The 13168-nt window shown below is 39.4% G+C and overlaps 1 protein-coding gene and 1 long non-coding RNA gene across 2 annotated transcripts in view; both read right to left on the bottom strand.

Moving 5' to 3' along the window:
• The window catches only part of lars2 (leucyl-tRNA synthetase 2, mitochondrial), a 45912-nt gene extending 41824 nt beyond the window's left edge, over positions 1-4088 (bottom strand). The window contains exon 1 of the mRNA XM_023963894.1: positions 3902-4088. The gene's annotated coding sequence lies outside the window, so the exon portion shown is untranslated. The remainder of the gene's footprint in view (positions 1-3901) is intronic.
• Positions 4089-5027: 939 nt separating this feature from the next.
• Positions 5028-9789, bottom strand: LOC110016761. Its single transcript, XR_002874881.1, has 4 exons — positions 9615-9789; positions 9076-9256; positions 7544-7630; positions 5028-5226 (listed from the first exon to the last, which is right to left on the bottom strand). It is a non-coding gene; the product is annotated as an uncharacterized LOC110016761 (long non-coding RNA).
• Between the last annotated feature and the right edge of the window lie 3379 nt (positions 9790-13168).

Raw genomic sequence — 13168 nt, 5'->3', positions numbered from 1 at the left:
AAAGGTGAAAAGATGTAATAAAAAAAATGTCGGCAATAATTAATCTTAAAACAGTAAAATAGGAACATCACGTGTTATAGCACAAGACCATTGTGGTTAAAAAAAATCAGTCAAACATAAAAAAAACATAATCATATCGATGTCAATATTTAAACTCATTCAAAATACATTTTTGGGTTGTTGCTGTGGAACTACTGAAATGTATTTTTAAAGGGTCAAATAATCTCTCCTTGTTCTTCTTGTTCTGCCATCCTGTTCCCTCAGGGGTGCCTTTTAGGAACCATTTATCTGAGTATTTAGTGTTGTCGTTTGCTTTCTGTGTCTTATTCTTTTCAGAACATGGGATATAATTCAATAAGTAAATTGTCTTACAGGTATATTTTATAAATTACCTTTTTCTCTCATGCTCACTTCTGTAATGACTTTTCTTTTTCATACAACTTGTGGTAAAAACAAAGTCTAAAAATATTATTTTTGAAATTACTATAAAAATGTATATTTTCTATGAGAAGCAGCTCTGCTTGTTTCCAAAGTAACCAAATTTTGAGCATTGAATGTGTTTCGTTTTGTTTTTCACCAGTTTTTGTAACATTTGTTGACAGCTGGATGGCTCAGTTGGCCCTGTGCAGAACTGACACATGGGAAATCAGAGTTTGTTTCCCAGGGGGTGCAATGAGCTTCATCCAGTGTAGGTCCATAAGGAAGACCCTTCACACAACTGCCTAGTCACCCTGTGCCGGTCCCCAGCACAGATTGAATACAGGGTTGGGTCAGGAAGGGCATTCAGTGTATAGATTTCTGTCAAACCGCCTGTGGCAACCCCTGAAGGGATTTGCTGAAAAGGGAACATTTTGTAACTGTTGTGGGGTTCTCTAAGGAAGTCCAGGAAAAACATCCAAAGTGAGCAAGCCATAAGAGATTTCATAGGGCTTTTTTTCTTTTAATAAAGTCTTTGGGGCATACAAAAAAAAATAAAGCAGGGATGAGGGGAAAAATGACGACAACACACCAAAAAGGAAAGTCCAACAGGTTTCTTATGTGAATATTTGTCTGACTTTAGAACAAATCAACTCCTTTGTGTTTTGGGTTCCTACTCTACTCTACTCTACTCTACTCTACTCTACTCTACTCTACTCTACTCTACTCTACTCTACTCTACTCTACTCTACTCTACTCTACTCTACTCTACTCTACTCACTCAGAGTGAGGTACCACCTCTTCTGGCCACTACCACCTAATTAGACATTTTACTCAAAAGAAACAATTATTCTCAGAAATATGTCATTTATCAAAACATTTCACCTCAGCCCTTCATTTAATTTTACATTTAAATTCAAACACAATTAATTCACTTAAACTATACAGCGAAAAGTAAAGATAAAAAAGCAAACAAGTTAAATTAGAAACAGCAGTCTCAAAGACTGACATCAACATTGTATAAACAGGATAAACAAATCCCTCAGGTTGGCTGTCCATGAAGGAGAGGGGGCGTGGCTAAGACGCCCTGCTGCTGGTAAACTTTTGTATGTGTGTGTGTGCTGAAAGCTAGTGATGACCAAGTGTGCACCCAAGGTCTTGACTTTGAGAAATGAAGAGTAATTTGTAAAAAATTGTTGATTCACAGCAGAAGGGTTTGTTCATGATGTTGATGCGTGCACCACCATGTAGGTGCATGTGTGCTCGCTCAGACAGAGGGATGGGGCTGCTCCCTCACAGTAACGTCTGTAACCTGAAATCTTCAAAGTTGGCAACTTTGTCATTTGTTGTTAAGGGCTAAAATTTAACCCCCTAATGAGGAAATAGTTTAACAACCAAAGCTGGTTCTATGCTTTCTGTGGAATTTCATGTATTCATGTTGGTAATTGTGTTAAAAACAATATAATAGTGCAAACTGTCTTTAAAAGTGATCATGTTAAAAAGTATGAGGATCTACTGGAACCAACCATCCCGGTTTTAATTTGAGTTCCTTGATAGTCCTACATATAAATTAAAGCTACTGTTACATAAATTCATGCAACAGAGTTTATTGCAAAATCTTTAATCGTTTCTTTTATGTAATTATTACTGTTTTGTTTTCTTAATTGTAATTGATTATGATAAGAACAGTGGATTGATTTTACAACAAATGACTGATAATGTGAGAGGAGCGTCCAGACACAGCCTGACAGAAGCATATCACAAATCATCCACTTCATTTACAGTTTTTATCTGCATGATCAATGATGATCAGCCATTTTCTTTTCTTTAACATGCATATAGTTTAAATGGTCCAATATATAATATATATGTTGCGTTTAAGATCATGTGATTTTTCTAGGCGTTTTCCATGGCAGATTTGCTTGTTCTTTTGATTGTCACAGAAAAAATAAAGTGGTAACTTGATTATTTCTTGCCTCATTGGTCTAATTTGCTCTTCTTATTTTGGTTTTGTGCCTTTGACCCAGAGTCCCGTATTCTTTTTGTAGAGGACAAAGTTTTGATGTTCTTGTAATTACAAATTACAATTTTTTTTCACATGGATGTTGAAATCCAGTCCTCAACTTTTGTTTAAGTAACCCGTGTGTAAAAGTTAATTGGTCAGGCATAAGCAAAAATCAAAAGGCACTGAGTGTGAGGACAGGAGGAGTGAGCATCTCATCAGTCGGTCTCCTTAAAATGGTCCCTTTGGCTTTCACCTTTGATCTGCCATGCAGGCAGAAGCCCCGAAGTCAGACGATTACTGATGAGAAGAGGAACGGTGGGATATCAATAGCACGACGAATAAAGGAAGTTGGACCTTGTGACGTCAGTGAGCTAAACATGGGGCTCAAACTTGCTGCCATATATCAAAATGAAGCAGGCGTCTGTGCCCAGGGCTAAACAGAACGCTGCCTCTGAGAAGAAATGAGAGGGAAAAAGGGTTCTGATTTCTGGTTTCTGACACAGTTCGGATGCTAACTTTCCATTTACAGTCAATCAGTAGCCTGCAGGCACACAGACGAATGTGATACTGACTTGTGCACCACTGAACTGTTTCCTCTTCAGCTGCCGACTCTGCTGACGTCTGTGTGACTTCTCTGTATTTCAAATCCAGCCTTTCAATAAATAGAATGCTGTGGAAATTTGTCCTTGCAGCTGAACATTAAAAACCTGATATTCTGTTTGAATTTTTTTTTTTTGGACCTCTTACAATTTTCTGAGTATGCTTGGATTTGGTTGTTGTTTGGTTGGTTGGTGAGCTGCATATTTATTCACATCTGAACATGAAGATTACTTCTCCAACTGTCACTGAACATCTACATTTTTTAGAGTCAGCACAAATGTTTAAGGTTTAAAAAAAACAAAAGACCTTCACTCTCAAGCGTGTGGTGCGTTTAATCTGTTTATTTAAAACACTATTTGTTCATCCTTTTAATTTTCAGACAGTAGAGGAAAACACACTACAACATAGTGGAAAGTATATTTAAATACAAAAGTAATGTTAATTCTTTAAAATCCTCATTAAATAATACTTTCTTTCATGACTTGACAAAAAACAAATCAAAGCCCAGTAGAATGTGTTGGGCATCTCCTTGTTAAGTTATTTCCATGATAAAAAAGATTTTGTCTAAGGTATTGCGACACGACTGTTGCAAAACTTATTTATTGAAAAGCAAAGAAGTGTGAGTTTCATGTTAAGTCCACTACATTTCTGGGGTTGGTGGTTTCTGCAGGTAAGATCCACATGGATGCTGTTAAAGTTGAGGCGGTATTAGAGTGGCCCACAGCGGAGACTCTCAGGGTTTGCTAACTTTTATTGTTGTTTCATTAGAAACTACAGTCAGGTCGCCTCCCCTCTGCATGTGTTTACGTCTAGTAAAGTGAGGTTCAGTTGGTCTGATGCTGCTGACCAAGCATAGATTAGCTTCAAGACGTTACTCACCTCCTCCCCTGTTGTCGTGCCAGACCCCGTTAGGCAATTTATTGTTGAAGTTGATGCCTCAGAGTCAGGGGTTGGGGCTATCCTCTCACAACGCTGCCAAATAGGCAACAAGGTCCATCCAAGTGCCTTCTTCTCCCGACGTCTCTACGGCAGAAAGTAATTACAACATTGGGGACTGTGAACTAACTGTCAAACTTCTCCAAAATGGTCCATTTTATTCCATTACCCAAACTCCCTTCTGCCATGGACTCCGCCAGCAATTCAAGGCTTGTCTCTGGTAAAAATTCTGCCAGGTACTAATGAACAGACGGAGAGACTTAACCAGCAGCTGGAGATGTCCTTGCAGCCGCTCTGTGGCCATCATCTTGGGCCAGAAATGTGGTCTGGGTAGCCTTCCTTCCTCTGCCACAGGGTTGTGACCCTTTCAGGTGGTTTATGGTTATCAGCCGCCTTTGTTTGGACCCCAGGAGATGGAAGAGACCATACCTTCAGCCATAAAGCATACACCATGTAAAGTATACACCATTTACCATGTGAAAATCTAAAACTGCCACAATTGCATACTTGAACATTGATTTAAAAACTGTTGTTTGACAGTCAGTGTGCCAGCATGGTTCCAGAACTGATTTATACTAAAATCTTTAAATCATAGTCATTCACTTCAAGATCAGCAGTGGTTCATGCAGAAATGGATTTTGCCTTCGTACATTCTCCCCTGCTGTGCTGGACTCGGCTGATCATGGTGTTCCACTTCAATCGTTTTATGAGTCAGCTGATAGATGACTGCAATGATTTCCATCGTGCTTGTGAACTTTTCTGTGCATCTTAAAATTTTTTATTTAGATCTGTTGTTTTCTGGGTTATTTTTAAAAATGTCTTGTACATTTTTCCTAAGTGAACCTCTTTTTCTGTGTTGAAGGGATTTCTTGTAATTTTGCAGATTTTGTTTAGGTTTTTGGTCCTAGTTTGTGCCAGGTTCAACAAAATCAAATATTTTCCAATTTCTTAGTAAATTTTAAAGTAGGCCCAGTAACATACTGGCAACTTATCCAGGGTGTACCCCACCTTTATCCAACAGTAGCTGGGACAGGCTCCAGCAACCCCATGACCCTGAAACGGATTAAGCAGGTCAAAAAATGGATAGATGGATGGATCCGAAAATAAATAAGACTGGGATAAAAAACTGAGCTTAAAACTTTGATAATTAAATTTAAATTGTGACTAAACCATGTACAAAAAGAGCAACAAAAGAGGTGACAAAAGCAGATAACCTGATGAGGCTGAACTGAAAATCAAGCACTGAAAGTCCCACTCCATCTTTTGATCTGACAGGAAGACCAGAAGCACAGAATCACATGAAGAACTTTTTTCAGAGGTTGCTAAAAGAAGCATCTCTCACAATGACAGCAAAAATGACACAAACAAACATGGAAGTCTACTCCTTTTGTCTCGTTTCTGAGCTGGCTGCAATATCAGAGCAGCTCTCACTGCTCCACAGGCAAAAACCTGTCTGTTTTCCAGCTCTTTTGGTTGCAAAGATGAAACCAGACTAAGTATTTAGTTAGCAAGCTAAATATTTAATGTTAGGTTAAATGTTGTTTTTATTCATACGTTTAGTTTACAGACTAAACATTTAAAATAAATTTGTATAATTACATTTTTATAAAATTAAACATTTAGTTTGTGAATTAAATATTTAGATCTAACTTAGAAATTTATTTTCCAATCTAAACATTTAAGTTCGATAGCTAAATATTTATTTGTTACATAAATATATAAGTCGAAATTAGATATTAAGAACAGATTTTAATATTTAGCTTTTAACTAAATATTTAGTTCCAACCTAAATATTTAGTTAATATGCAAATCTTGTGGCCAGTGCATGTATTTGTGCTATACCGATTCACAATAAGTCCAACCTGCTGGCAAAAAACATCGGACGAACCATTTTAACTATTTTTTTGTTGTTGTTGTTGTAAATAGGTGTCTTCTTAGGGCATTGCTTCAATTTGGAGACCTGTTGGTACACCCCTCTCTGCTGGAACACCCGTGACACCCTCGCCTCGAATGGAACTTTTCTTTTTAAAATATTTCTGGAGATCTGTTCACTTTTGTAAAGTCTACAACCGTGCCGATTTGGTCCACAGGCTTCTGTCTGGTTCATTAATCACTATCGTTAAAGTCCCCCTCCAATGACAATCACGTTTCTTGAGTTTTTGACATGTACTTGTGGCATTTTTCTTATGAAAGAGAACAAATGTAATAAAAAAACTTTTTCATTTTTGCATTTCTGAGTATTTCTCCTTTTCCAATCGCTGTCAATTAAACTGAGGCTCAGTTTGAATTAATGAGCTGATCTAATGTCACAAGGACCCAGGAGCACATGCACATTGTACAAGATCCCTGATCAGCCCCCGCCCAGCAAGCAAAAGTTCAGGTGGGAGAAGAGAAGATGCATTGCTGCACTACTGCACGTATTTTAAGTCCATCCAGGGCTGGATTTTGTTATTAGCAGCAAATATTTAAAAAATATTTTTAATATGATTGAAAAGTATTTCAAAAAACGTGTGAATCGTCACTTTCTTTACGGCACTTTTATTTATGACATTTCATTTTATAAGTTGTTCAGGTAAGTTGCATATGCATCAAATCAGTTCTGAGCCACAGCCAGTGCTGCTTGCTGCTGTGATGTAGCCTAAATTATGATGTGATTCAAAGCATTTTTCATGGACTTATCGAAGTTTGGGGTTTTTGTGTGTAATTTTACTAAATAGCAGGGTCTGGTACACACATTTATTTTGTCATTCCACACATTGTTAGAAGCGTGTCGATTTGGAACCAAAAATATGTCACTTTTTTGTTCTAACCCCGCCATGATGTTTCAGCCAGAGGTAGCTGGACCCAGTTTACGAGTTATAAAGGCTAGCTTTGCTACGCTAGCTTGTATGATTATAAAAAAATAACGTTCAACTTTAAATTGAACATTCAGTTAGTAAATCTAACATTTCTAACATTTAAAAATGCACAAACTAGACAGGTGAAACCTGTTTTTTTTTCTCCTAAAACACTCAACAGTACCAAAAAACCAATGTGCAGATCCCGTTTTTTTTTATAAATTTAAACAAATATTACATCAAAAGTCACAGTAAAAGTCAGAATATAGGTCAGATATGAAAAAAACCATTTTAATTTATATCCTTTCAAGAAAAAGTCTGCAGCACCAAAATCAATAGTTTTAGACATTGACACAACTCAGATTTATATAGATTATATATTTTAAGTATTTGCCTATTTTTCAGATTAAATGTTTCATGGGCTTTAATTGGTTATAAATAAAATATTACTGAGTTGTCTGCTGTTAAGATTAGGCTTTTTAGAAACTTATTTTCCTAAATTACATAATTTTCTGACCACTTTACATTTAAAGGGAATGTATTTGTATCTTACACTGGGAGCAGGTGGAGACTATACAATCTGTCCTCAGCCTTTTTGATTTGATATAAAATGTTCAATCACTTTGGCACTTCTGTTTCATTTTATTCTTTGTTTTGAAATTAAACAGCAAACTTAAATGTCTTTTTATTTTGGATATGAGGAGGCCGTGTGTTGTTTTATTGCACAAATCACTTCTGCATCACGCACCTGCCCCACCTTCTTTCTTCCGTCATGACAAACATGTCATGTTAATCACCTCGTCTGTCCTCGATTCCAAGAACAATTGAATTTGACCTGCAGAAAAACATGACAAATGACATCACAGAGATGCCGGAGCAGCAATGCTTTTTGTCTTGACTTGTATCATCCTATCCAGGCTGATGTTTTATTACCACAGTGTTTCACAGTCAGCCCTAATGAGAGGTGGCCAGCAGATCCACAGAAACACAATCTCACACCATCTCAGCTCCAGTGGATGGAGGTCTGTGACGCTGGCAGCTCTCTGTGCAGGAATGAACATGCTCCTGCAATCCTGATAAGTGTGATTTTGAATCCTGAACTGATTTCAGATTGACAGCCTCATGCGAGGCTCCATTTAGAAAAACATTTTGTTTTAGTAAAGCCGAGGAACTTTGCAGCAGGAACCAGACAAGTCCACTAGGATCTAGATATACAAACTGCGGGATAAATAAAATGCCTCTGTTGCACACAAACTATGATGCATTTCCGTTTTCTTTATGTCTGGCTCCCCACCAACTAATAATACATAAACCATCAGATGTAAAGATGTGAGTCCTTCTGCAGGATTGATATTGATGCAAGGAATAAAGCAGAACTGAGAGTCAAACAAGAACACTGAGATTTCAAACTGTCCTTTCAATACCATTACTTCAAATATTACACAACAGGTGCTGAGAAGTGATTTAATTGTTCTCATTTGTGTTTCATCCACACAAAAAAACAACAGTTTCTCTTCAGAACTCAATTATGGAAAAAAGCTTTCCTCTCAATCCATTTGACTAATAATTTATTTATATTGGTGCTTTCATCTTTATATTCTTTAGATCTTTTCCATAGTAAAGTAAAAGGTCTATGGAAAGTCTTTTCCATTGTAAAGTTTTTGTTAAATTTCATGAATTCAACCCCCCCCAACCAGCCATTTTCCTCAGTCTTCTGAAGGGTCATTGTGTTTGTTCACAACTGATCTAAGGGGGTGATGACAACTCTTACTCGCTATTACACTTGGATAGCATTTGCAAATGAGATTTGTCAATTTTTTAGTAAAAATGCATCTCCAATTAGTTTTGGATGAGCTGCAGATTTTCTTTTTTTTTTAAATCAGTGAGAGGTGCTATATAAATAATCATTTCTGACTTTAATTCATAAATAAATTGAATTCCCTTTTAGAGAAACAGTGAATTCATTTGTGTTGTCTATTCTAGATAGAAAACTTTTAGCTTCAACTGGTGACAAATCCCAAAAGCAAAAATGACTTGTTTCCAGTTTCTCTTCAAAAATATGTCAGAAATGTCTGAGTTCTAAATCAAAAATTACATCAAACCTAAATAAGTTACAGAAAGATAATTTAATTCACAAAATATACTTTTTTAGTCATCCTAGGTAGCAATATGTTAATTGAATCTAGCTAAAAATGACCAATTTAAGTTAGCAAGTCCGGGGAGGGGGTATAAAAAGATCAACTGTTAAAAGTCAGTTAATCTTTTAGTGCTGTTACTTACTAATTTTTTTTTGACCTCCTGATTCAGACGTTCCGCTTGGCCGTTGGACTCTAGGTTTTGACCTGACGTTAGGCTGATGGTGATGCTCAGGCCTTCGCACATTGCTCTCCATACTTGGAACGTGAATAGAGGACCCAAGTCCAACACAATGTTTCTCAGGAAATCCATAGTACCGCAAGACCTGGTGAAGAAGGTTGCATCGGTTCAGGGTGTGCAGTTTGGGAGGGCTGGATTGGTGTGGAGTGTATTGAGGGTAACTATAGGCAGTGGAGCGCGGGGACCGGGAACACATCAAGTGATCCAATTACCGTAAATGGCTAACGCGATGGGTGATTCCATATCCAGGCTCTTGTCATGTCATACCAGCTCCTTCTGCAGCTCTTCTGAGCTCAGCTCAATGGGAAGACACAAACAAGACTCCACTCAGTGCGAAGTCTTGTTTGTGTCTCTGCCCAACAATTCCGAGCATTCTTCCACCATCTGCCTCTGCTGATCCCCGACTCTCATCTGTCTTTGACCCACGTCTGTCAGCTGCCTACCTCTCCATGTGTCCTGAATAAAGTACTGCACATGGATCCTCCTGACTCCGGCTCATAGTCTTGTTAGATAAGACTTGGATCCAAGATATGGATCCAGCAGTAGGAGTGCATAGCTCCTCCAACCTGGCAGGGTTTGCCGTCATGCTGGTTGCATCAGCTCCACGAGTTCACCACAGCCACTGACGCCCTTTGACTTACTGTGTTTTCAGGCCAGTCTAAATACTGCTGGGAGTGATAACTGATGGCAAACAGCTGTGGGACTCTTGGGAGGGACAGCTGGGGCTGATGGGAAGTGGAGTATGGAGAACCAGGAAGTGCTAGTCCTCTGGAGATAGTTCCCGCTCGTGGCCAGAGGGGATTTTTGCCAATGAGCAAAACATTTTTTTTTCAAAATACTGAAAACCAAATATAATCTTTAAACTCTGTGTTTAGTATATGACAACATGTAAGGGCGGGTCTCCCTTGGGGGGTCCAGGCTAGCACCTGGGATTGGGGCGGGGGGATGTCCAGAATTCCTGGGTGGTGGTGAGGTGCTCGTCTGGGGCTATGGGCGTCTTCTGGGGCGTGGCCCCGCGTATTGCCCTCCCTGCTCCCCTGGTTGGGCTGGAGCTGCACTCTCGGCCCCCCCGTGCCTCCCTGCTCTCTGGCTTTTGGGTCCCCCGTGACGGTCCTGCTGGCCCTGGCCTGGGTGGGCGGATGTGATCACCCGGGGGGCGGTTGTTCTCTATCTGCAACCGTGCGGGTGTTGGGGGGGGTTCTAGCTGCTACTACTGCTACGGCGGGGGTCTTGGTGTGGGGATGACTGGACACTCTCCCTCCTTCTTTTTACATTCCATCATGCATTTTAGAATAACATAGACCCTCACAGGAGCACAGGTGTTAGCTCACCTTTGCACTAATATTCTGCGTGATTGAATGAAATATTTCACGCAAGTTGGTTTAATAATAATATTAATGGATTGGATTTATCTGCGCTTTTCCGGACGCTCAAAGCGCTTACATTGTGTCCATTATTCATTCACTCTTCATTCATAGTTGGTGATGGTAAACTACTGTTGTAGCCACAGCTGCCCTGGGGCAGACTGACAGAGGCGTGGTTGCCAGTTCGCGCCTACGGCCCCTCTGACCATCACTGGGGGAATTCATACACATTCACACACCAGTGGAGCCACACTGGAGGCAAGGAGGGTGAAGTGTTTTGCCCAAGGACACAGCGACAGTTGGCTGGGGGGAGTGGGGATCAAACCGCCGACCCTTCGATCATTGGACGACCTGCTCAACCGCCTGAGCCACTGCTGCCCACAGTGGAGTTGTAGGTGTGTGTGTGTGAACAATATTTGTGTTGTACATGTTGACGTGAACATTTTTGGAACCAACAGGTATGTTTATAACGCTTGAGTGTGCGTGTGTGGACAGGCCCTTCTAAATTTGTAGTACATTTGAACCTCACTGTAATGATTATAAGCATCCAGCAACTTGTTGCTTTGTGCTGCTTCATGGTTTTACCCCCCCCCCTCTATAATCACCCTCCTATCCCCTCTCTCTAACATCCCTTTCTCTTCTTCCCTCCTTTCCTTTTCCGTTCAGTTCAACACAAAAGAGTTTCAAATATGATTAAAATGAATAAAGTTTGGCCTCAAGTACAAAAGGGGTTTATTCAGACATACCTCTGGTTTGTCTGAAGATTCATAACCCCTGTTGTTGAAGTAAAATATGTCCAACACAAGAGGCCTTCAGCTCTCATCTGTTTGCCCAGCTGTTGGACAGGACAAGTTAAAAAAAGAAATAAAAAAAAAAGAAATTCACCTCTGAATTGTGAGCGGGACTTTGGTGCAGAGTAAGCCTGTCCTCATTACCCATCATCCCTTTGTTTACACCCTTTCCTGCTATCTTACAGCCCTTAAAAACTGAAAGATAACATTAGCAGTTTATCAAGAATTGCGAACAATATCAGAGCTATCCAGCCGTACAGTTTTGAGCCAGATGCCAACTCAGATGAGGAAAATAAAGACTTTCATGGATCTTCTAGTCTTTTGCAGGTGGATGCATCAGAATGGAGCGGAGCAGGGAGCTTATGCTACATCATTGCTACACGCTTTTTCCAACGGCATTTTTTGTCTGTTTCTGATACACATCAATTTCAATAAAGAAATACTCAGAAGCAGTCGAAATTAAATCATAATTTCCATGTGTCCTTCATCGTGGTAAAACGACACAAGAACATGTTTAAAACCAAAAACACGATTTTTTTGGAGTGGGTCTTTAAGTAAATATAACCCTCCCCCCTCTACTTTTTTTGGGGTCATCGCTGTTTTTTTTTTTTCCATTTTTCATAGATTTCTTCACTGCTTCCAAATTTTTCCTATAAATGCAAAGTCTGACCAGGAATATCTGCGGATGCTGTGATGAAAAAATAACATTGATTGACTGGTTTCTACTTGATCCGCTTGTTCCTTCTTTCTCTTTGGAGTGAGGGGCACCTCATTGCCTTCAGCCAGGATCTTTGGAGACGGCGAGTTCACATGGTTCAGATCTAATAAGGAGATATATGCTGAAGCTCTGAGGATGCATGAATCCTCAACTTCTAATTAAGTGCGCTGTGTATAAGAGTTGATGGGTCAGGCTTCAGGTTTATTCGTCAGCGCAGAGGTGATGAAGGCTGCTGCAGATTCTACTTTCAGTTTCCTGCATAAAGAGACATTTTTAGAAAATGAATCTTTTATACATTTTCTTTCAACAGAGGAGAGACTTTTATCTCAGTCCATTTGCATTTTTGTCACCGAAGCAATTTACATTTTTATAGCATAATTAATGAACACAAAAGTCATTTACATTTTCTTTTTCTGTTCACCAGAACGCCATTCGGAGCATATCTGTGTGGGAGTCCTCCTGAGCACGAGAGAGATGTGCAAAGACAAAACCAAACAACTGGGGAATTGTTTTAATGCAAAAAGCTCCAGTTAAATACACGGTCACAATTAAACAGAGACAAAACGAAGAAGCCTTTCAGGTGCAAATTGAGGCCAAGGCACCCTTACCTTCAGCTGCCACTCACATCACACATAAAGAGGCAGTCTGTTGGCGCAAATTATACCATTGAAATAGAAGAAAACGATTCACCCAAGTGGCATTCGTGTTTTCCAGCCTGCAAAGATGAAACAGCATTATTCATCACAATTTAGCTTCTGGTCAATGATCTAATTCTGTCAATAGTTTAGTGGGATTGTTAATGCACACGCTAAGAGGAAGCTGCTTAAAATCTCATTTAGTTTTTGCAGGGGGATGATCTCCCTTGAGTTTCGCTTCCCAAACAGAGGATGTTTGGGAAGCTCAACCTACAAAACATGGCCATTGAACGCTTGTTTAAATTTAAACCAGTTGACCATGGACTAATCAGGGACTTGGGTTTGGTAGCGACCTATGGATAGCGTGCTTTTTAATTGTCAGAAGTGCCAACCGTTTGAAAATTGATCAAGAAGAAGAAATAAATAATTGTCCGGCTGGAATTATATCACACCAAGTCTTTCATTCATTGGAATGGAGCTGTGAAAGAA

The sequence above is a fragment of the Oryzias latipes genome, chromosome 16 (genome assembly GCF_002234675.1).
Source record: "Oryzias latipes chromosome 16, ASM223467v1".
NCBI classification, from domain to species: Eukaryota; Metazoa; Chordata; class Actinopteri; order Beloniformes; family Adrianichthyidae; genus Oryzias; species Oryzias latipes.
Note: the sequence above shows the minus strand (reverse complement) of the source record. Positions and strands in the feature narration are given on the sequence as shown.